Source organism: Plecotus auritus (genome assembly GCF_963455305.1).
Source record: "Plecotus auritus genome assembly, chromosome: 4".
NCBI classification, from domain to species: domain Eukaryota; kingdom Metazoa; phylum Chordata; class Mammalia; order Chiroptera; family Vespertilionidae; genus Plecotus; species Plecotus auritus.
In genome coordinates, this window is record NC_137775.1 from 66,844,642 (window position 1) to 66,866,626 (window position 21,985).

Here is a 21,985-nt window from a genome sequence, read left to right on the forward strand (position 1 = left end):
GTTATGAATCATAATGTAAATATCTGTGTTTTCTGATGGTCTTAGGCGACCCTGCTAGCGGTTCTCAACCTGTGGGTCGTGACCCACAGGTTGAGAACCACTGCTGTAGAGCCTAAGACCACCGGACATATCTATTATGTCCATATTCCCCCTGCAGGAAGGAAGAAAAAGTGAAGAAAACACCACCCCTTCTTTTAAGGACAGTTCTTACACAATTTGAAACAACAAATCTATATTACAGACCATTAGCCAGAATTTAGTCTTTTAGCTACATCTAGTTGTAAGTGTGGAATGTTATCTTTATTTTGGGTGGCCATGTGCCAAACTAAAATCAGCCATTCTGTTACAATGTAAGAGGGGAAATGAATACTGGGGATGAACTCAAGTCTTTAGTCTTTGACACAATGTTCAAATCTAAATATATTTCCCCATAAATTTGATTTTCCTTCATTGAACCCACCAATCACCAAGTTCCCCAGGCCTGAAATTTGAGAGTCACTGTAAAATTTTCATTCACTTTTTAAAAAAAATTTCTTTATTGATTAAGGTATCACATATTTGTGCTCATCCCCCCATTCCCCTCCCGAACCCTTCCCCATGCATACCCACACCCCCCTGTTGTCCGTGACCACTGGTTAGGCTTATATGCATGCATACAAGTCCTTTGGTTGATTTTTCTCCCTTACCCCCACCCTCCACTACCTTCCCTGAGGTTTGACAGTCTGATCGATGCTTCCCTGTCTCCGGGTCTGTTTTTATTCATCAGTTTATGTTGTTCATTATTTCCCCTAGGTGAGTGAGATCATGTGATACTAGAAATACACTTACAAGAACCGAAAATGAGACAAGCAGTAATGGTTATGCTGAGAGGCAAATGAATCAGTCTGTAGTGAGTTTCTTTCTGGCCAACAGTTCTTTTGAGTCCCAATTTCAATGTCAAACAGTTCCTTATGTGTACATGTCAGCAATGATATTTCAGTTCTGGATGGTGGACAAATGGTGGTAATGCAGGTCCGACCCTCTCTAGTTTGGTCCTGGGCAACCTGCAGCAACGCACAGCTGCTGACTGCTAGTATGGCAAGGCATCGTCAGCGTCTTCCATCTCTGGACTGTTTCTCTTCTGTCTTCATGGCTGGAGCAATTCCTCTCTGTTGCAGAAATCCACATGGTCTTGGAGTTGTTTTCTGAAAATATACAAACATATTCTTGACCAAAAGTTAATAAAGGAATCTTTTCTATAAATTTGACTTGGGATCCTTTTTCATTTTATTTCCCAAACGATTTTCCTTTGGCTTGTTTTGATACCATGTGTGTTTTTCATGGGTGTCTTGCTGTTAGCATTACAAATGAAAGTTAATTTTCTAAAGTAAAAATTTTCTAGATGTAATTTACTTACAGGATATTTTTCCTTACATGATATTCTTCTACTGTCCCCCCTTTTTTGATTTAAATATTAGGAGGCTTTTGGAAATTTTATAATGTAGTCTTGATAGCTTTTAAATTTTAATTTTTTGCACTAAAACATAACTGCTTTAGGTTCATGTTATGCAATTTTACCATGAGATGAACTACCAATAAAAATTTTAGTTAACACTTTAGGAACAGCTTTTTGTCCAGTACCATTAATTTTTCTAGAATATTCGCTTATTTCAATTAGCCAATTTAAATTAGTCTGAGAACTTGACTACTATTTTACTGTCAAATTTAATACTCTATCAACAATCTTATTTTACCCTGTAAATATTAGTGGGAAGGATTATTTGTCTTCTTGAGTAGGCCCTGAGCATTCTTGGTGCTAGGCTGGATTTAGATATCAAAAATCCACTTCCCCACACCATGGGTACAAGACAACTCAAACAAGTCTTGTTGCAGTGAGAGGGCAGCTGCTGTTGGCCAAGTCTCTGTCTGTTACCTGGGTCCTGATTTGAGCTGGGCATGGGAAGCGAAGCAGCCATGGGGGCAGGAGACCTCCCTCAGAAGGGGTGAGGGTTCAGGCCCCTGCAAAGTTGCGGGGGTGAGGATCTGTGCCCCACCTCTGTTGACTCCCAAGTTCTCTCCTGATGGCCCCTCTGCGACTGTGCCTGTCTTAGGTTGTTCCTTCCCTGAGGAATCTTACCTGTCTCTGGCTAACCAGCCATCCTCTGGGGCCAAGCAGGGTGATGTGAGGTTCAGTTCTGTCTCCTTGGTGGCCTATGCCCCCGTGGCCTCCACGCCCAGCACCTGCTGGCAGGGCCCCTGGCACTAATCACATATCTTGGGAAACCCAGGTTTCTTCTCCAGGGAGGGCCCAGCTCACCCCACTGGGCGAGAGACAGATCCATGGTACCAGCCACCAAGAGGTTTCAACCTCGGCATGAACAGAAAGCTCAGGCAACAGCTGTGGGCAATTGGATTGTGAGAAGAGGATCCCTCTTGGCTAAAGGGCAAGAGGGGCCAATATAGAATGCTCTGGTGCCTTCCCAGGGGGCCCTCTACACAGTGGAAGGGATTAAATCCCTTTGTGTCCTTTTTAAATTGCTGCCAGACATTCAAAGAATTAGTTTGTACGTTTGTTTGGGATAATTGTACATTATGCTCTTGTAATTCTAAAATATCAAGAGATGTGTTACCTTTGTCTCCAAGCACCAAAAAGATGATTTTTTATTGATTCCCAAGGGTGCGAGGTACTATTATAGGTAATGGGTGTAATACAAACCTGGGAAAAATTATAATGAGATTGTAGAATAATATCATGTAAGGATATTCTTTGCTCTAGGCCATGGCAATTCCATTTCAAACTGGCTGTCAATTTCTTTTTGTATAAACAAGGTCTTAGTTACATTTTCTGTACCTCTCCCAGGAGCAAGTAGTGATAGTCTCTTCCTTTGGTGTCCATGCAAGCCAGAAATCTCTCTTTAATTTTACACACAAAGGAGCAGTGGTTTGATTTTGTGTCATACAAAAGGGAAGCTGGGTAGCGACCCCTGTGTAATTATACTTCCTTGCCCCACCCATGGTCCTCCTGGATGACCAAGGTGTTTGGTATTATTGGTGACTACATTAGGCGGGGGATCAGCCCATGTAAGGGCTCTTACCCATGAAGGGTCAGGAACATAAGTCAAAATACTTCCCCATTTGCCCCAGGTAATATTACTGTACAGCTGATGACTGCTAGCATGGCAAGAAACATGTTCTCAGGCGTTCTTGGGGTTCTGGTTACCTCACAATTTCTTTTCTATTTTTTTATTATTTTTTTATTTTATTATTTTTATACATATGTGTCCTTATTCCCCCATTACTCCCCACCCCCCACACATGCCGCACCCACCTGTTGTCTGTGTCCATTGATTAGGCTCATATTCTTTCACTTTTTATATCCAAACAATCAAGTCTAGCTGATTGAGCTTCTACATATATCATAATCACCCTGTTGTTACTACTCAATTTCAGACTCTTGAGATTCTTGTCATGACTATCATAACATTCTCTTAAATGGTCTTCTTTCTTGTAAACTTGGCTCCACTCAAATAAATCTTCCATACAAATCAGAATGATTTATTTAAAATGCAAGCCTGAACATGACATGTTCCCTGCTTAACATTCTTCAAATGGTATATGGATTTTTCTGCAAGTCTTAATTCTGTCTGTCAATTTCCTATTCCTCCTTTATCACCAACACTTTCTTTTTTTTCTTTTTTTCTTTTTTAATAAATCTTTATTCAGATTATTACAATTGTTTCTCCTTTTTCCCCCCATAGCTCCCCTCCACCCGGTTCCCACCCTACCTTCTGCCCTTACCTCCCCCCCACTGTCCTCATCCATAGGTGTATGATTTTTGTCCAGTCTCTTCCTGAACCCCCCATACCCCTTTCCCCCTGAGAATTATCAGTCCATTCCCTTTCTATGCTCCTGATTCTATTATATTCACCATATTATTCTGTTCCTCAGGTTTTTAATTCACTTGATTTTTAGGTTAACTTGTTGATAGATATGTATTTGTTGTTCATAATTTTTATCTTTACCTTTTTCTTCTTCCTCTTCTTAAAGGATACCTTTCAACATTTCATATAATACTGGTTTGGTGGTGATTAACTCCTTTAGCTTTTTCTTATCTGTGAAGCTCTTTATCTGCCCTGCAATTCTGAATGATAGCTTTGCTGGGTAGAGTAATCTTGGTTGTAGGTTCTTGCTATTCATCACATTGAAAATTTCTTGCCACTCCCGTCTGGCCTGCATAGTTTCTGTTGAGAAATCAGCTGACAGTCATATGGGTGCTCCCTTGTAGGTAATTAACTGTTTTTCTCTTGCTGCTTTTAAGATTCTCTCTTTGTCTTTTGCTCTTGGCATTTTAATTATGATGTGTCTTGGTGTGGTCCTCTTTGGGTTCCTTTTGTTTGGGGTTCTGTGTGCTTCCTGGACTTGTAAGTCTATTTCTTTCACCAAGTGGGGGAAGTTTTCAGTCATTATTTCTTCCAATAGGTTTTCAGTATCTTGCTCTCTCTCTTCTTCTGGCACCCCCATAATTCTGATGTTGGTATGCTTGAAGTTGTCCCAGAGTCTTCTTACACTATCTTCAACTTTTTGGATTTTTTTTTTCTTTTTGCTTTTCCAGTTGAGTGTTTTTTGCTTCTTTGTATTTCAATTCTTTGACTTGATTCTTGTGTTCCTCTAGTCTGTTTTTGGGTCTCTGTATAATATTTTTTATTTCAGTCAGTGTATGTTTAATTTCTAGTTGGTCCTTTTTCATATCTTCGAGGGTCTCGTTATATTTATCGGCCTTTTCTAGGATATTCTTGAAAAGCCTTATAACCGTGGTTTTGAATTCTATATCCAGTCGTTTGTTTTCCTCCATTTCTTTCGTTTGTGATCTGTTTCTTTGATGCCGCATTTTCATTGCTTCCCTGAGTTGGTAGGGTAGATTTATGTGCTAGGTTTCCTATATGGCCCAGTGGGTTGGCCTCCCCAGTTAACCTGAGGTGGACACTCTGGGTGCACCCCTTTGTGGACTGTGTGTACAGCCTTGTAGTTAAGTCTTGATTGTTGTTGGTATCACTGGGAGGAATTGACCTCCAGGCCAGTTGGCTGTAAGGATCAGCTGTGTCTACGCTGGGAGAAGTTCGGTGCTGGAGACAGCCTTATAGGATTAGACTTGCCAAATTGCAATAGCCTCTGTGCTCAGCTTGGATGGGGTGGAGTCTCAGGGCGGAGCAGACAGTCTTGGCTTCCAGTCAGCCTTGCCCTTGCGCGCGTGCTTGCCTGCAGACCTCTGCCTTCCCCGGCTCCCGAGTCTCCGCCCAAGAGTCCAGATTCCCCCCGTAAGGGCGTGGGTCCCCAGGGGCTCGCCTGGAACTGGGGTTCAGTGCAGTCAGAACTGGGGTTCAGTGCGGTCGGGGGCTTCCTTCCCCCTTCTGCCAGAGAAAGTCAGCCAGGCTCTCAGCCGCCCTTCCTCTCTGCGTGCACAAAGACCCTTTGCCGTACCTCCAATTCTCTGTGAGCTTTTCTCTTTCCTTCTAGTTGTAGAATTTTCACTCAGCCAGCTTTCCTGTGGTTCTGGATGGTGTCCGTTCTGTCTTTTAGTTGTAGTTTTGAAATTGTTGTGCGAGGCAGCAGTTTAGGTGCTTACCTATGCCGCCATCTTGGTTTCTCTCTATCACCAACACTTTCATTGGACCATCTGGAATTCCTATTCCATTTTTGACAAACTTCTCCAAATCCTTAGCCTCTTCAGTGAACAACCCCAGCACCTCTTGGCATGACCCTGAAGATACTGTAGAGACAGTTTATGCTGCCCAGAGTTGGTGAATGGAGACATGTCCCCCTCATATCTTAGCACTGTTTCCAGACCAACAATGCTTCCTTTTATAAAAAGCTTTTATTGTTTGAGGCTTATATCTGACTCCCATCACTATCATCTATTCCCCTCATGGTCACTCCACCTCATTCAGAAGAGACTTTAGTGCTTTTATCCACCCCAGTATCTGCCATCTTCTAGGTATCGTATCCATTGGCTAACAAATCTAACATTATCTCAGTTATTCGAACTTATTGTCAAAGGCATTTTCTTTTAGTTGGCCTTAGCTACTCAGTATCTCCAAGGACTTACTTTGGACTTGTGTCCAACTGTCACTGCTTTAAAATCACTAACTTAGACCTTCCACTCTCCTTGGGTTTCCAGCTCACCTGCTCAAGTACCTCCACTGAAACTGTTTTCAGCTTCATTATGACACTCAATACAGTGAACCTTCCATGTTCTTACCACTCATCAGCTCCTCCTTGTCTTTACTTCCTTCCTTATCCAACTTGGATTCCATGTCTTGGTAACATACCCAGTTTATTGAATACTGAACTCCAAAAATTACAAAATAGTTTCTTTTTCTTTAGTCATTTCCTTCAGTTATGTTCTATTATATATTCTTTTTCTATCCCTTAGCATACCTCAGATAGATCCCATTGCTTTTAATGTATTTTTATTGATTTTGGAGAGGAAGGGAGAGGGAGAAAGAAACATCAATGCCAAAAGAGAATCATCGATCGGCAGACCCCTGCATACTCCCTACTAGGGATTGAGCCCGCAACCTGGACATGTACTCTGACAGGGAATCTAAGCTCAACCTCCTGATTCATAGGTCAATGCTCAACTACTGAGCCACAGCAGCTGGTCCCATTGCTATTAGATCATTGTGAGCAATTCAATCCACTTGAAAAATGTAATCTCAAATTCACTTTTGTACTCATTTTTCTTTCTACCTTGAAGTCAGAACTTAGACTTATGGACCTGGACTGTAGAGATGCTAGGCCAGCTCTTTCACCCCAGCTTCTTAAGAATTCAGGTGGGAGAAGAGGACTAGGGAAAAAGGAGGTAAAGGCTTTTTCCATTTACATGTGCCACTAGAATCCTCTCTTGAATGTCAATGCTCACTGTGTGCCAGGTGCCCAAATGCTGCTCCTCTTGTTGAGTGTCTGTTTCTCTTTTTCAGAAGGTCATGCAGGGGCTCTGTCTACTGCTCAGTTATCTTCAAAATGACCTCTTCAAACTTCTGCTGAACTTTTGTCCCCATGGACTACTTCACGTCTTCTCTCCTCACCTGAAGCCCTCTTAGGAGGGATTCCAGTAAGCTGGCTCAAGTTTGCCTACTTTCTAAGTGCTCATTTGACCACAGGAGACCCAAGCATCCTTGTCATGCCAAATGAAAGAAGAAAGTCTGCCCTCACAAATGCCCCCTTTCTAGCTACCTCCCATTAATTTTTCCCCATTCAGGCACATAGGCCTGCAAGTTAGGTCAGCAAGTCTACTGCATAGTAAATGTTCATCCATGGAATAACATGCTTTTCTTGAAGATACCCCTTAATTTCTATGAGTGTTTTTTTTTTATATTTTTAATTCTCCCATGTGTCTCACTGGGTGAAGGTTTGAAGCAGTCTTTTTATAAATAAAATAGAAGCTAAAAACGTTCCGCTTTATATCAATGATAATTTGCTTGAGTGGATTCTTCTTGATTCTTTATTTTGCAAATATAAGCTGCTTGGGGGTGATGGGGAGATAGTTTGGATGAGCCAGTTCTTCCAATTCTTAGAAGTACCGAGGGAATGTGCTTTATGATTCTCTTTAAATGAGGGTGATGCTTCATAATTTTATTTTCTTTATGGCCATTTGTTCACTTCTGAGTCAAAGGCAAAATTCTATTTAATATCACATTAACCAAAAGAGCCAAACTTCCTTGCTTTCACATCCTTTAGTCACACTCACGTAGTAAAGTCCCACCTCCAGATTATCCCAACTGCTTGTAATCTCCATGACTGTACCCAGGATTCTAAGCACAGTTGGAGAAAATCACCCATGGCGGGCGGGGAGGAGTTGTTATGTTTATAAATCCATATGATCAACCTCAACTTGCCTGTCAGCACTGCTCAGTAATTTGACTAGCTATATTTTCAACTCTTTCCAAAATTCCCAAACTTCAATCCTATACCTCATCCTGATTATGAGATTTCTGCTACTTTTCATCAGAGCAGCTATTTCATACATGAATAAGAAGCCAAACTGGAACCTCACTTCTCTACAAACAGGGCTACAAAGCTGCCTGCATCTGGACCCATCCTTTCTTCCTGTTTCCTCTCTACTCCTTGAACTTTAAAAAAAAAATTTCTTTATTGATTAAAGTGTTACATATGTGTCCTTATTCCCCCATTACCCACATCCCCATCCCCACCCCCCACTCATGCCCTCATTCCCCTGTTGTCTGTGTCCATTGGTTAGGCTTATATACATTCATACACTACTCCTTGAACTTTGAGTCCCTTTCCATTCTTTCCACAAATACTGGATTAAATACCTAATAAGTATTAGGTGCTGTTAGAAATGGTGCTGGGTTCTATAGTGAAGATAGGAAAGTCCCTTCTCTCATGGAGCTCACATTTTCAGAGTGATAAACAGACAACAAATAAACAGGCAAAGCATACACAGTCAGAGAGCGATGAGTGCTATGAAGGGAAAGAGAGCAGGGCTGAAGGATAGACAAAGCTGAGTGTCTGTGGCATGTGCATGAGTTTAGGTAGAGTGGTGAGGAAATGCTCATTTAGGCAGAGACCCGAGTGAAGGGTGGCTGCAAACACAAGGCTCAAATCTGGCTGATAATTGTGTAATCTGATGCTTTGTAACTATGTAGATGACCAGCTGTATCCCTAGAGCTGTAGTTCTTGACTTTCATACACTTTGGAATCACCTTTAAAAAAAAATCCTCTAATCTGAGTCCCACTTATAAATTCTGAGTAATTGGACTAAGGTGAAATCTGCTGATAAGGCTTTGTAAATGCTCCCTAAGTAATTATAAAGTACAGATAAGGGGCCAAACTGCTATCTAGAGATTCCGATTCAGCTTGTTAAAAAAGGAGGCCCAAGAATCTGTCTATTTTAAATATATTCTTCAGGTGAGTCATATGATCAGCCAGGATGGGAAACTTTTACACCTCTCTGACTTTGGGTACAATTTTCATGCCAAAACGATATTTCTAGCCCAGTCCATTCTTCTGACCTTAGGCATGTACATTCAACTGCCTTGGTACATCTCTAGTTGGACATTTTACAGGCATTTCAGATTCAATGTGAAAAAAGTGATAGTCCTCACCCTCCTTTCCATAGGAGCTTTTGACTACAAGACGTTTCTTGTTTTTGTGAGTGGTACAACCACTCTCTCAACTGCTTAAGCCAGAAACCTGGAGTTTCCCTCACCGCCTACAAACCATCAATCACTAAATCTTTTTTATTCTATCTACTAAGCGTCTTTCAATTGTTCACCTCTCTGTATCTCCACTGCCATTCTCCTCCTCTAGAACCTGTTGTCTTGTCTGGATTTCTCAGAGGTCTGCCATCTGATCTCTTTCCAGCCACTCTTGCGTCCCTCCCATTCATTTTTCTCACAGCTTAGCAGACAAAATGATTGTTAAGAATGCAAATTTTGTCATATCCCTGCCTTTCTTAAAATCATTTGGTGGTGTTTAGTTCAGAAACCTTATCAAGACTCTTATGCCATCAAGGATTTGGTTTCTTCCTACTTTTTGACCTCAAGACATTTCACTTATCTCATCCTCCCCCGCCCCCCAAACTATACTGTACTTCTTGCTTTACCACTTCTTAATCTTGAGGCTTCATGGGTGCTATTTCCTTTATCCAGAATACACTGACTTCACTTGGTCACACACTATTCATCCTTTGTTCCATGCTGAAATAACCACTTCCTTTCGGACACCTGTCCTGTTACTTCCAAAGTTCAAGATCCCTGCAGTGTACATTCATACCCCTTACTTTCCCTTTGACACCTTCTATCATACCAGCAATTCCTGTTCAATATTTGCTCTCCCTGCTGGATGACAAGATTCTATTAGAGCAGGGAACGTATTTATTTTGTTTACTCCTGTGTTTCCAGCAGCAACCAAAGTGCTGGTATTTAGGAGGTGCTCAATGAATATATGTTGAATAACTAATTTCTGGTGAAACAAACTCTTTTCCTTGAGAGCTTAGGGAACCGCTCATAAACAGCACCTGCCTCAAGGAAGAAGCAGAGCAAAAAACAACATAATAATCAAGGGCCAAAGTGTGTACTTTAGGGTGAGATTAGAGAATGAAAGGAGCACAGAGAAAGGTGACATCTGCGAGACTGTGGAGAGAAGTGTACTGGCCAAGTGGCCTACTGAGGAGACTCTTGGAGGTCCATGCAAAACTCAAGCTTGTTTTCCAAGAAGCCTTACCCCTAAATGCTACAGCAACAAGGAATGGTCTTCAGGTCGCAATCCAGAACAGTAGTTCTTTTGGTGGAGTTGTCATCACTGAGTCCCCAGTAGAGAAAACTGAACAGTAGCCCAGTAGAGAAGTACTGACCTAAGAGGAGGGGTCACAGCACCTGTATCCCAGATTAGAGGAACAGGAAGGCCCAGACACGCAGGCAGAAGATGATGTGATGATGAAGTAATGTATCTGCAGCCAAGAAGTGCCAAGGCTTCCCAGCCACTACCACAAGAGAGAGGCCTGGAATGCATTCTCCCTCAGAGACTCTGTTAGGAACCAACACCTTGATTTTAGATTACTAGCCTCCAGAACTGTGAGGGGATAAATTTCTGTTTTAAACAGCAAAACAAAAAAGCCCTCTTTTCCTTGATAAACCAGATTCTATTTGAAATATCGAAAATATTGTATGAAGATGGATAATTCACATGTAATTGAACTTCTTCATGTCCACTTTGTTGTAGAACAGGGGAAAATGCAGCTGGGATTTTTTACCCTGTGTAGGAGCCACTGAAGACAGGAAGGCTTGATTATTCCTTATTTTGGGCTGTTAAAGAGTTGTGCTTTTTTCCGTGGTATTAACCTATTGTTGAGAAGGTCTTCAAGAGGATGTCACTGCTGGTTGACCTGAAAGCTAAAACTAGTCAACTGGAGGCTGCTTACCCACACCCATGTCCTTAGAATCTGTGGTCCAGCCACCATTCCCACATTAGGAGCTGTTTCAAGGCCACAGTCTTCAGAGAGTAAGGGGTTGTTGAAAAATGGGTCTTGGGAAAGAGGCATCGATGAGGGAAATCCTGCACTGGCTGTCAGCATCTCTGTGGGGAGGTGAGGCCCATGTGCTAAATGCGTATGGACTGACTGCTGCATGGGAGCTGAATGCCTGGAAAACACCAGCTGGTTTGATGTGCTTGTTTGAGGAACTGCACCTAGCCCACTGCAGCCAAAAAGGGACGTGATATGGCTGCCTCTGTGGGCTGGTCTCTATCATGGGCAGTTCAGCTGGCCACCTATGCCCAACTAGAGGCTGAAGCTGAAGTTAGAAAGTTGGAAGAAGCGCTCAGGCTAGAAAAGAGTGTGTGGTTGTTTACTACTCTGCCTGCTTCAGGCTGGCAGACAGGTGGGAGAGGAGGATAATAAGTTAGAGACTTTAGCATGCCATTTTTGAAAAGCTAGGAGGGCTCAAATGAAGGTTCGAGCATTGTGACAAAGCCTGATTGGGATGCTAAGAGATGGAATCCCTGGGAAAGTGAGGAGAACCAGGAGCAGAATGCGGTGATTAACAGTGAAATGGACAAAACTCCCTGAGCTGTCTGACCCCTAATACAAAGGAAAGCAAAAGTCCAGCCAGTGGGGCAGCCCCCAGTTCAAGAAGCGTTCATGATGAGAGAATATACTCCCACTGAGCTTATTGATATAGCTGCCAAGTTCCAGCACAAGGCCAGGGAAAATATCCAGGCGTGGTTGGTGCAGCTATGGGATATAGGGGTGGGCTGGGGAGATGGGGTATGACATTTCTTTGATCAGCAGGAGGCAAAGAAAATGAGCAATATCACCATACACCCTGCCCTTCACCAGCACTTGCATGGCACTGGGGGAGGGAGAAGGGTTAGTTTCAAGGCACTCACTACCTTGTAGATTAGATTATTCTAGCCAGCCGTGGGCAAACTATGGCCCGCGGGCTGGATCCGGCTGTTCTATCCGGTTCTCTTGCTCTCCCCTCCACTCCTTTACTTTGAATTTATATTAGTTCACACAAACACTCCATCCATGCTTTTGTTCCGGCCCTCCAGTCCAGTTTAAGAACCCATTGTGGCCCTTGAGTCAAAAAGTTTGCCCACCCCTGTACCTGTTGGGTGGTTTGTCCCAATGAGGAAGATCTCCCTGGACACACCGGACCCTGAGAATCTATAGAGGAGGCACAACAAATTCTTAGGGAGTTGGGAATGAGAAGGGCTATCTATGCTCCTTCTTTGAATGTCCTGGTCAGGCCACACTCGCTGCAAAATAAAAATCAAAACACTCCAGTCTGCTTCCCACACCTGATTTGAGATTCTGATAACCATGCTGAGCCCAGCTATGGGACAAGTCATTTAGGATGTTGGGCTGATCAGAAAGCCACCTTTTTGAAGGCAAATATACTAGTGAAGCAGATTAAAGCTCTAGGCATCTCCCAAGTAGGACTACCATTTGAGTTGCATGTGTCTCTGACTCTGGAAGGTATGGGTCAGGCACTGCGGCAGAGAGAGCAGTAGGAGAGAGTACCCTAGGATTTTGGCCTCAGCTCTAAAAGGGGGCAAACACTCCACTATACTTCCATAAAGCAACAGCTCCTAGTTGTACTTACGGCACTCCTCCAGGTAGAGCTTCTCACAAATGACAGCATATCATGGTTAGAATTTCCCTTCCTATCAAGGGGTGGGTTGAAAATACATTCTACCCACCCACCTCCGCCAAGGCGCAAAATCCACTTTGTCCAAGTGACGTGCCCATTTGCAGCAGAGAAGCACCCTGTCCACCTGCCTGTCTCTAGAAATGTGCGTGTGCCTAGGCCCTGTAGATACTGGTATGCAGATTCTCCAAATGCCCCTGCCCCTATTCCTGTGGCCACCCCTTCAATCTGTGGAGAGGGTGTGTGAGAAATTCCTACTGATGCCTGATATACAGATAGGTCTAGTCAGAGCAATGCATCCACAAAGACTGGAGTTGCTATTTATCCCAACACTGACACCATCTGGATGGAAACAGGAATGAGTGCAGTGGCCAGTGAGCCCTGGCTGTTAACTCTGCTCTGACACGTGGGCTATTCAGAAGGAATCAGTCCTATGGCTTGGACAATGAGAAACCAAGGGACAAATGATCATAAATAAGCCCTTGTGGGGTCAAGATATGTGGAAAGACATTTGGGTTCATCGGCCTGCAAGAGCCTGAGGCACTCCTCACTGTCTTCCACATCCCGGCTGGCAGGCTGCCAGGTGCTGACCCCCTGGCAATCAGCAAGCTGATGCCCTAGCTCAGGTGCATGGAAAGAATGGCCACCATGGTGTGTGAATAGGATAGCATATTACCACGTATATGCAGATTGCCCTTGAAATACAGTGATTTGATTACTGCAGTTAACAGCATGTCCTGTGTGTTCTAAATCATGCCCAAGGCAAACTGCCAAAGGATTCCGAGGCCATAAACTGGAAAGTAAGAGGTAGAGGTTGCTACAAGGTCTCATTGAGTTTAATGGAAAAAGCCTTGGGTGTTCAGGAAATGCCAAAGAAAGCATGTTCTCTTTTGCCCAAGACACTTCTCCAAGTGTCAGCCCCCGACCAGGTAGTTAGACAATGGAGTTTGTTATAAAATTGAATTTGTTATGAATTGTTGAGAGAGGTATTGGTGAGAACTGTTGTCAGTCACTGGCGCTTTTGAACGTAGCTAAAGTTACCACAAATAAAATAAACCAAGCATGTCAAATGGGAAATAACTTAAATCAGAACAGTTCACAGGATTGTCAAATCAAAGCAGAGGTGAGATATTGATCAGTTTAAATTTCTGCTGTGTAAATCCCTCAAAGCAAATATCACTGGAATACGATGTTTAAGTTCAGTTTGTTAGAATGGAGCTCAAATAACAAAGACAACTTACACATTTTTTCTTCTATGTATACCTTTCAACTTTAGATGTTCTTGGAAACATGTGTTTTGTTTTTTCTCAGCTGTGTAATTGATGCAAGGACATATTAAGTTAGATATTAAGAAAAATTCTAATAAAATTATAAAATATTTTCCATGGGTATTTAAAGACAGGAAGTAAAACAGATATGTTAACTATTTTGTGCCTGGCATGGTGTTAAGAATCCCACCTAGGCATTTTTGCAGTGTTATTATCCCTATTGTATAGATGACAAAGAAGTTTCAAAATATTAAACTATTGCCAAAGATCACACAGAGGTTTCCAATCCATGCCTTTCTCCTACACGATGCTGTCCATACTGTGTACCTGCATCCATGAAAGCATAATCCTGTCTGTAAATCATGATGTGGTTAAGAGTGCAGATTTTGTTTCCACATAGACCTAGGTTTGAATCATGACACAGGTGCTTTCAAATGTAATTTTAAGAAGTTTCTTAACCTCTCTGATTCCAAAGTTCTGAAAACTTGGGCTTCATACCTACCTCTAGAGATGTGGGAAGATCAAGGCCAATATTTGTGATATTTTTTACCTTATTAAAAAATCAAGACACCAATCCTGGGAGAAGGCATTAGAGACTCCCCAGGCGCCATTTCAGCTCCTAAAAAGGTTGTTCCAGTTCACTTCCCAGTGGAAGCTTTCTTACTTTCTCTTCAGCTTTCATGCCATAATTTAAATTTTAACATCTGTTTCTCCTTTCACATTTTAATAGCTTTGACCTTATCTTTTCATTCTTATCAATGGAGTGATGGAAGGTAATTATAAATGCTGCCTCTCCTCCTGCTCCTGCCAGCTAATAGCTCCAGTAAATTGGTCTTAATGTAGTGATTGGGTTTCTCAATGCTTCCTGGAGATCATGGAAAAGACTCGTACACAAGGTTTTAGTAAGAACCTTACACCACAGGAATTGAACGTTCCTCGCTTTGACTTAACCAAATGGAAGAATGTGGAGGAGGAAAATAAAAGTGATGTGTGAACAGGAAAATTCTGGGAACACTTAAAAAAAAATCTCTATCAGAATTTGTTAATGAGGGTATTTCCATACTGTTTAAAGGTATTGGAATTATGTCTTTCTTAAATAACATTGTGTTCTTAGGTTGTGGAGCCAAGGGTTACATTTTAAGGATAAAATAATAAGGGCAAGCAGCCCACCTGGGGACTGGCAGTGCAGGAGTGGAAAAAGAGAGGCTCTGGAGCCAGGAAGACCTAGACATGAGTCTGGGCTTTGCCACTTACTAGCTGCTTTGGAAAAGTAAAAACTTCTCTGAGCTTTACTCTTCTACTCTACAAATGGGTATATTATCTCTATTGCAATATTGTATTAGAGATAATACATGTATAAACACTTGATCTATAGTAATTAATTTAGGAAATTCCTAAATGGGTGGAATTATTTCCATATGGATGTTCTGTCATTCATTATAATGAGTATGATACCAGCAAGCTGTTAGAGGGAATGTACCAGAAAAAAAATAGTTTTCCTCAAAAACATTCTTTATACTCTGTCTAAATTATGGCTGATTAGAAATTCCTCCACAGTCCTCAAATTAATCAGTTGTTTAGCAGAATTATTATCATGGCATATTTCTTAGCACATATATATCTCAAGTCTTAAGGAGTATCAGGGAAGCTAGTAACTATCTTTAGAACCGATGTAAAGATTAGATGTCATCATGTTAGTAAAGGCATGTGTTAAATAAATGATAGATATTGTTCTAGTGAAAATAGTTTATAAGACCTGTTGATTCATATAATGGCACCAAGGTGTTAATTACACTTACTGTCTGAGCTGGATGTGGTCCACTTATTTACTACTAGAGGCCCAATGCATGAATTTGTGCATGGGTGGGGTCTGGCTGGCCCGGCCAGATTGGGGTGGATAGGGACCAGGCCTGTCAGGAGGAGGAGATGGTGGGAGGTTGGCCACCTGCCCTGATTGGGGCCCAATCAGGGCTGGGCTGGCCAGTGGGGAGGGGCCACGGGTGATTGGCCAGCGGGTCCTGCCCCAGATTGGGGTGGAGGGGCTGATTGGGGGTAGAGCTGGCCATGGGGAGGGGCTGTGGGCAGTGGGCTGGCCAGCCTCACCCCTGAATGGGGTGGGGGGGGGGTGCTGACCGGGGGCCAGTGGCTGGGGGGAGGAGCCGTGGCTGTGAGTGGTTGGCTGGCCGGCCCCGCCCCCAATTGGTATGTGTAGGGTGATCAGGGGTGGGGCAAGACCTGGGGAGGGGCTGCAGGCTATTGGCTGGCCAGCCCTGCCCCTGATTGAAGTGGGGGGACCAATCTGGGGCAGAGCTGGCTGGGGGGAGGGGCCACGGGCCCATCAGGGTGGTAGGGGTCCACCAGGGTGGGTCTGGCTGGGCAGAGGGGCCAAGAGCTGATGGGGTGGGGGGGCGATTGGGGGCGGGGCTGGCCAGGGGAAGGGGCCACAGGTGATTGGCCAGCTGGCCCCACCCCTTATCAGGGTGGAGGGCCGATCTGGGGTGGGGTAGGGGGAGGTGCTGCAGGAAGAGGTTGGCCAGCCAGCCCAACTTCCTATTGGGGTAAGGGGGGCGATCAGTGGTGGTGCTGGCTGCCGGGAGGGGCTGCAGGGGGTTGGCCAGCTATCCCCTCCCACTATTGGGGTAGGGGAGGGTGATAGGGGGTGGGGTTGGCTGGGGGGAGGGGCCACAGGAGGGTTGGCCAGCCACCCCGCCCTTGATTGGGGTGGGAGAAGCCAATTGGGAGTGTGGCCAGCCGGGGTGGGGGGGTGGGGGGGAGGGCCGCAGAAGGTTGGCTGGCGGGCCACACCCCCATTGGGCTGGTTCACTGGCCACAGTGGGCATCATAGTGACTGGTCACTTGGGTCATTACAGCATTCCGGTTGCTGGTTTTATATATATATATATATATATATATATATATATATATATATATATATATATATATATATATATATATATAGATGGCTTTATCTTGGGCATTTTGAGAGCTTCCTCAAATTGGGCTGGCCATTGAGTGAATTGTTGACTGAATTATTCCTTGGACTTCTAGCATATCCAATGTGAAAATGTTCTGATCTACAGATGAATAAAATACATGTCTAGAAAATCACTTCAACAAATTTAGAGCTTCATAATCTCTTTATGGACAAATTTAATGCCTCTTGGCCAAATTTAATTTTTAAACCACCGAAAACATTCCACTCTTTTAGAATTGGATAAAAAATAATCACACATGTCAACCAGGCGTCAAAACACTCTTTGATATACTGTGGCATGTGGCCGGGTGGGACACAGGAGCTTTATTTAAGATGGATATTGGTTGGGATTTTGATTCTTGTGGGCCAACAGCCATAACCATTGAGTACTTTCCATGTGAAATCCAAAGTCTGTTCCTGGAACTTGTGGATAGCGAGAAACTTCCTTAAAAATCTGGCCCATTAAAGCTTTGGTGACTAGTGCACTTAAAATGACTGGGGACTCATATACCAACTTTTCAGTGAAGTCTTATTAAAAAGTTTATTAAAATTGAGTGTGATACACAGTCTGCTCAAAAGGTTGGTCATCAACCCTTCAGAACAATTTATGACCAAAAGGGGAAACTGTGGATGAAAAAAAGGGGTTTTGTGGAAAGTAATCTCACTGTGTGATCTGATTATAAATTCCTAACTGGGCAGGTCATGGTCAGCATTCACACCACATGCATATAATTTTTTAGTTAAAGGTTTAGTTTTGCCATAAGCAAATCCTGTCCATTGTTTCTGTTCATCTAGGTTAACCCATATTTGAAATAACCACCCTCAAGAGAGCACAGAATAGTAACTATCCTGTAATCCAATCCCTGCCTTGCTTCTTCCACCTCCATGTAATCTTCCTTACATTTCCTATGTATTTTTGAATGCCTAAAATAAACTACAAAACTGTTATTCTCTGGAGCATTTGAGATCTTGCTCCCCAGCACATATCGGTGTGACTTAAATAAGCTCTTATGAAAATTTAAAAAATATTGAGTGTGATAATATGAGAAGAGTTATGGGTGATATGGGAACAACAGGACCAGGTTGGCAGGATGGGTGAGGGGCAGTGGGGGATTTAGTAGGAGGGAATCTTCTCAGAGAAGATTATGCCTCAGCTAAAACAAAACAGAGAAAAAAGCCTTCCCTTTTATCACCATCAAGAATTGTGCTAATTTGAATCTCTTGAAAATGTGGCATTATTCCTACAACATACTTGGAAAAAATATGTAGAATGAGTATATTCTGTAAAGGCTAGGGAAGTCTTTATTATTAGAGAAAGTGAGGGTTCCTTGTTTTATTTCTGATTTTTAAAGGGTAGTTAACATTTAAGATGATTCATTAACATCTATATATATAAAAGGCTAATATGCTAACTGTCCCTCCGACCCTCCGACTGGTCGCTATGATGTGCACTGACCACCAGGGGGCAGACGCTCAATGCAGGAGCTGCCGTGACGTGCACTGGCCATTTACAATGAAACGGCACTGCAGACCTGGTGCCGACAAAGCAACATTCGGCTTCCTCCAAGTGGGACACAGGCCCTGCCACCACCCCGGAGTGACAGCCCACCAAATCACAACTAACGCTGCTGAGATCCCATGGCACAAAATGCGGCCCACAGCCCAGCCCAGCCTGGAAATGGTAGCTGTGGGCGCCAGGTAATGACATCACATAGCAACACCCGGCATCCTCTCCCTAGCAACTAGCCTCCTTGGAGTTTCTTCAGCCCAGGAACACGACTTGCTTTATAGCCAGATGGAAACATTTTACACTTTAACCGAATGTCTGTGAAGTGTTTTCCTGTGCCTCATCTCATTTGATCCTCACAGAAGTCTTGGAGTAGGTAGGTAGGAGATTCAGTAGAATCTTATTTTCTTTTCATTAGCCAGAAAATGGAGATTTAGAAAGTTTAGAAACTTAACCTGACTGAAAAGAAGTAAGAAATGGTGGACCTTGAAAATGACTTCAGGTTTTCTCACTACGCAGGATATAGTCAAACACTGCTGCAGTTAAATATTTTACCCTTTGTTCTCCCTGTGTGATCTACAATAATAATCTGCTTCGTGTTGATATTTATTGCTGTATTGCTGACAATTACCTGAAAGAGAAGTTGGCATGCTTCACTGGGCTGGAAAAAGTTTAGATACATCAGAAAGCAGGTCTAATTAAGCAAGTTTATTCTGTACCTATAAAAGGCTAAGTTGATTCGTGCATGCATGATGCATATAAAGCTCTTGCTGGTGCCAATCACATGTGTGTGTTTCAATCTGCAATTGTCAATTGTGAATTTGGTTGACACTTCTATTATAGAAAAAGGGTGAATAGCGATATTAAAATATTTCTTCTAATTAATTTCCTTTCTAATGTGCATGAATCTGTGCACTGGGCCTCTAGTTATTAATAATAGCAAACATTTACTAAGTGCTTTATCTTGTGTCACTATGGTGCCAAATGTGTGATATGTAATAAATGAGTTAATACATGGAAAGCACTTAGATCAGTTCCCAGCACATAGTAAATGCTCAAAACATTTTTAGCAATTATACTAATATATTATATAATAACATGGGGACAAAAGTTTGAAGATATTGAGTAATTTACTTATAGACAACAGAGCTATATAATAACAAATTTGGGATTGGAATTCAGGAATTTCTAACTGAGAACCCAGACTCTAAATCATTATAATATTATTCCCAGTTTAGTAAAATTAATCACTAACAGTCTACAAGTTAAATTCATATCAGGTAATAGTAAGGCAAACATGAGGTTATACACATTACTTTAACCTAGACTATTGCTCTTCACGTTTTAAAAAGGCATGATAACAAGCTGTATGTTTTCAAGAACAGAATTTATTAATTAAGTGAGATTTAAATCAGTTAAAAGACATGAGACATACAGAAAAGAAAAAGCAGATGGCAGACACAAACCCAATGATATAAAAATAATATTAAATGTGAATGAATAGAAAAATATAATCAACTCAGAAATTGTCAGACTGGATAAAAAAACGAGATCCAAGTATATGCTATCTACATGAGACATACTTTAGATTAAAATACATCACAAGAAAAACAGAACACTATAGAGCAATATCTTTCATGAATGTAGAAGCCAAAATTTCAAACAAAATACTAGCAAACCAAATTCAATAGCAGATAAAAAATTATATACATTATGACCAAGGTGGAATTTGTCCCAGGAATTCAGGGAAGATTAACAGTTGAAAATCAATTAATGTGATACACCATATCAATAAAACAAAGAACCAGAAACCATACAATCACCTCCATATACTCATAAAAAGCATTTTACAAAACCCAATACTACCTCAGGATAAAAACATTCAGCAAACTTGGAATAAAAGGGAACTTCCTCAACCTTATAGAGGGTTCTACAAAATCCTCACAGCAAAAATCATACTTAATGGTGGTAGACTGAATGTTTTTTCTCTAAGATCATGGAAATGAGATGAGCACTCTTGCCACTTCTATTCACATTATTCTGGAGATTCTAAGCAGGGAAATAAGCAAGAAAAAGAAATAAAAGACTTTCAGTTTGAAGGAGAAGAAATAAAACTATATGTTTGCAGATAACATGACATAATGTATAGAAAATTCTGAGAAACCCAATATAAAACTATGAAAACTAAATGAGATGTACAAGTTTGCAAGATACAGGATCAATATACAACAGTTTTGCCCCATAGGCGATGAACAATGTGATAAATTGAGAAAAATTCCATTTACAATGCCATCAACAAGAATAAAATAGGAGATGGCAGGAGGAGAGTTGACTTTGGGTGGTGAACACACAATACAATATACAGGTGATGTATCATAGAACTGTATATTTGGAACCTATATAATTTTATTAACCAATGTCATCCAAATGAATTAAATGAAAATTAAAATATACTCAAATAGGAATAAATTTAACAAAAGAAGTACATTCAGTGTTTTATACTCTGAAAACGAACAAAAAAAATGTTGAGGGAAATGAAAAAGGTCCTAATTAAGTAGAGAGATATTCCAAATTCATGGATTTGAAAACATAATATTGTTAAGATGACAATACTCTTCAGATTGATCTACAGATAAAACACAGTCTATTGAAATCCCAGCTGGCTTCTTTGCAGAAATTGACAAACTGCTTCTAAAAATTAATATAGAAATTCAAGGAGACTAGAATAACTAAAACAATCTTGAAAAAGAATCACAAAGTTGGAGTACCTGAACTTACCAATTTCAGGACTTCCTACAAAGCTATAGTACTTAAGACAGTGTGGTATAAGCTTAAGGATGGGCACATAGAACAATGGAATGAAATAGAAAGTCCATAAATAAACTCTTACATTTATGTTGATTTGATTTTTGACAAGACAATTCAATGGCAAGGAATAATCTTTTCAATAGTCTTTTCAAGCTGGGACTCCTGGATATCCACATGCAAAGAATGAAATAATCTCCTTCCTCACACAAGATGCAAATTAACTCAAAATAGGTCATAAGTCTAAATGTAAGAGGTAAAATTATAAACCCCTTAGAAGTAAAAATAGGAGTAAATCTCTGTAGCCTTGCTTTAGGCAAAACCTTGTTAGATGCGAGTTCAAGCAACAAAATAAAAAGTAGATATATTGGATGCCTAGCCAGTGTGGCTCAGTGGTTGAGCACTGTCCCATGCACCAAGATGTAACCAGTTTGAGTACTGGTCAGGGCACATGCCTGGGTTGCAGGCTCAATCCCTAGTTGGGGCTATGTAGGAGGCAGCTGATCCATGTTTCTATCTCTCCCTCTCCCTTCCTCTCTCTCTAAAATAAAAAACCACCACCAACAACAACAAAATCCCAAAACCAGAGAACACCAAGTTAAAAAAAAAGATATATTGGTGTTCATCAAAATAAAACACTTTTGTGCTTTAAAAAATACCATCAAGAAAGCAAAGAGACAACCAACAATACAGGAAAAATATTTGCAAATCACATATCTGATAAGGGTATATGAAGAACTTTTGCAACTCAGTAATAAAAAGACGTACAACCCAATTTAAA